The following is a 3,320-nucleotide window of genomic DNA, read 5'->3' as shown; positions in this document are numbered from 1 at the left end:
ATATATATATATATATATATATATATATATATATATTTGTGTCATATTTTTTTGTCCGTCCCAAGTAATTTTTTTTTTTAAAAACGATTTTAACATAAACTTTTCATCCGACTTCAACGATTGATCGTCACTTAAATATTCATAAGTTTTTTGTTTTTTAAAGTCAAAAGTTTATTTATTTTTTAAATTTAAATTCTATGTTCAATCAAACATTACACAAAAACTCTATATTCAGTTGAACGCTATTGAGTTTGTTGACTTGTTCAAATAAGATAATTCCATGTTAAGCAAAGTGCGTCTCTAGCCAAGTGTCCCTGAAGTGATTGCTCTAATATATTGTCCAAACAATTGGTAGAAACCAAACCACGATTCCAACATCAATATTAGGTTGGTTTAATAATATTGACCATCCATTGGTTTAATTTTCAAAACCGTTTAGGAAACAAACACCTACTAATTGCAGAGAACTGAAAACTCTTGTATCTGTGTTTAAGGTTGATTCTTTAGATTCAATGAAATAAATTTGGTTGATTTTTCCAGAAAGAAAAGTTAGAAAGTTGAAAGAATTAGAGGGGATTGATGGGTCAAGATTAAAAAGGTCAAGGGAGCAAAAGCATGTGGAGATAGTATAGATTAGGAAACACGTAACCATGATTGGTCATGGACAAAGTCCTAAGGTGAATCATTGGGAGGATCTATCATGGGTCTTTTTTCTTGTGGTCCACCTTTGAATTTCATTATTTGTTTCTCTAGAAATGTCCATGTTGGTTGATCTGTAGTCTTCTGAGAATAACATATTTAACCGAAAAAAAATAATAATTATGAATGTGTTGGTGGTCTAATCATCATCAATCATCATGAATTTAAATCACAATTAGAAAATTTGTGCATTTGAAGGTGACATACATATTTAAATATCAACATAACTTTAAGTATCAGTTATTATAAGATAATTGAAGAATTGTTATATACAATAATAATGTATGTAATGTAATTTCACAAGAAAAATTTAGAGAGATAGTCTGATCCTATCTTATGAAGACAAAAAGTGTTAGAACAATAATGATAATTGTACAAGAATTTAAAATAAAACTTATTTGGCTTAGAGGTATGATAATACACTTCTTAAAAATAGTTGGAGTCTCTCCCACGAGCAAATGATAGAACTAGTAACAACTCTATCTTCGGGATTCAACTAAGCCGCAAAACAAGTAGCATTCAAGAATGTTGCTATTCTATTCTTGAATTGGTGATTTCACCATTTGATCGATGTCTCTCAAATGCTTTTCAAGGGGATAAGTGTTTTTTTGAGTGCTTGTATTTTCAAACAAAAGAACTTGCTATTTATAGGATAAAAAATTCATGTAAAAGGAGTATTAATTAAATAATAGTTTAATAGGTTCATGAACAAAAAATTATCTTTCTTACAAGAACCTAAAACGTAAATGAATGTAATTGCATTTGTTTCAATTGTAAATTCACATCCATTTTCTTTGTAACTCAACATGCATTTGTTTCAAAACTAATTGAAACATAAATCTTAAAATCTTTAACCGATCTATTTGTTTCAAAATTTATTGAAACATAAACTTAACAATCCCCCACTTGTTTCAAGAAATTTTATCTTTAAAAAATAAAATTTATTTGAGACATCAATCTAGCAACATGCATCAATAATGGTGTCTTTTGGACTTGAAGTCTTGAACCATTAGCTAGTGAAAACTTTTTAAATCATTGACTAATTAGTGAACAAATCTTGAACTAAGTAGTTCATTGAATGAAGTAGAACAATACTCCACGCATATTACTATGTTCCGTTGAAAATCAAAATCCTTTAACACCTTATAGCCATGTGTCCTGAATCCTTTTAGCTAAGTGCTTTAAGATTACCCTGTTAAAATCTTATTGAAGCGGCCTCCACTTCGCACTTAGTGCGGTGAATTCATCAAGAGTAACTTTGCATACTCCGATTAAATAGTCCATGAATTTTATTAAGAGAAATTAATCTTATCCTTCTTTATGGCAAAGTATCGGTAAATCTATCAAAAACGTTCCTACACACTCCAACCGAAATCAGTGTATAGACTTATTAAGAGAATATAATCTCATTCTTCTCTTTTGTAGGAATGATGTCAAATCTATCAAGAGTATTATTATTTACTCCAATCGAGATCGATCTTATATATTTATCAGGAGAAAAAATCTCAACTTATGCACATCTGCTCACTCTCTAAGGAAAAAAGAAATTTTATAGATGTGCTTCACAATTGTAACTTTACTTGTTTTTCCCTTTGAACCCAATATTACATCTTTAGATAGGGTTTCTATAAAGTAAAATCAATTTTCAACAGGTTTTATTTCCATCCCATTACAAGTTTGTACCACTAATTCCTTGTCTAACCCTTTAGACAAAGGATCTGCTAAATTGAGTTTGGACTTCACATATTGAAGCGATATTATGCCATCCTCCAATAATCTTCTCACATGATTGTGTTTGAGACGAACTTGTCTTGACTTGCCATTGTAACAATCACTTGAATCCCAATATATAGTAGCTTTATTATCACAATATATAGTCAAAGGTGGTATTGGCTTACCACATAATGGAATATCTATCAGCATACTCCGCAGTCAATCGGCCTATTCTCCAGTAGAAGACATAGCGATAAATTCTGACTCTATGGTTGAGTGAGTAATGCATGTCTACTTCTTCGATCTCCGAGATATTGCTGCTTCAGCCAAAGTGAAAATCCAAGCAGCAATAGATTTAGAGTCATTCGGATCAGAATTTCAGGTAGCATCACTATAGCCTTCAAAGAACAACTGAAAAGGTATAATAATGCAGGCCAACATTAATTGTACCCTTCAGATACCTTAAAACACAAATTAAGGCATTTCAATGCTCAACTCCAGGGCTACCAGTAAACTTGCTCAAAGTTCCTATTGCATAATCAATATCTGGCCTGGTACAATGCATGACATACATAAGACTCCCAACAATTTGAGAATAAGTCAATTGATCGAGAATATCACCAGATTTTTGCACTAGTTTGATGCTAGGATTAAATGGTGTAGGAGCGGGTTTGTCGTCAAAATGATCAATCCTCTTTAGAACCTTCTCAATATAACTTGATTGAGTAAGAGTCAAAACCATTTGCTGATCTTACAATTTTGATGCCTAAAATTACATTAGTTTCTCCAAGATATTTCATTTCAAACTGAGAAGCAAGAAAATATTTTATTTCTTTGACTCTTTTGATGTCAGTTCCGAAGATCAACATGTCATCTACATAAAAACATATTATAACACCAGAATTTTC

The sequence above is a fragment of the Capsicum annuum genome, chromosome 2 (genome assembly GCF_002878395.1).
Source record: "Capsicum annuum cultivar UCD-10X-F1 chromosome 2, UCD10Xv1.1, whole genome shotgun sequence".
NCBI lineage: Eukaryota > Viridiplantae > Streptophyta > Magnoliopsida > Solanales > Solanaceae > Capsicum > Capsicum annuum.
This window is presented reverse-complemented; position numbering follows the sequence as displayed.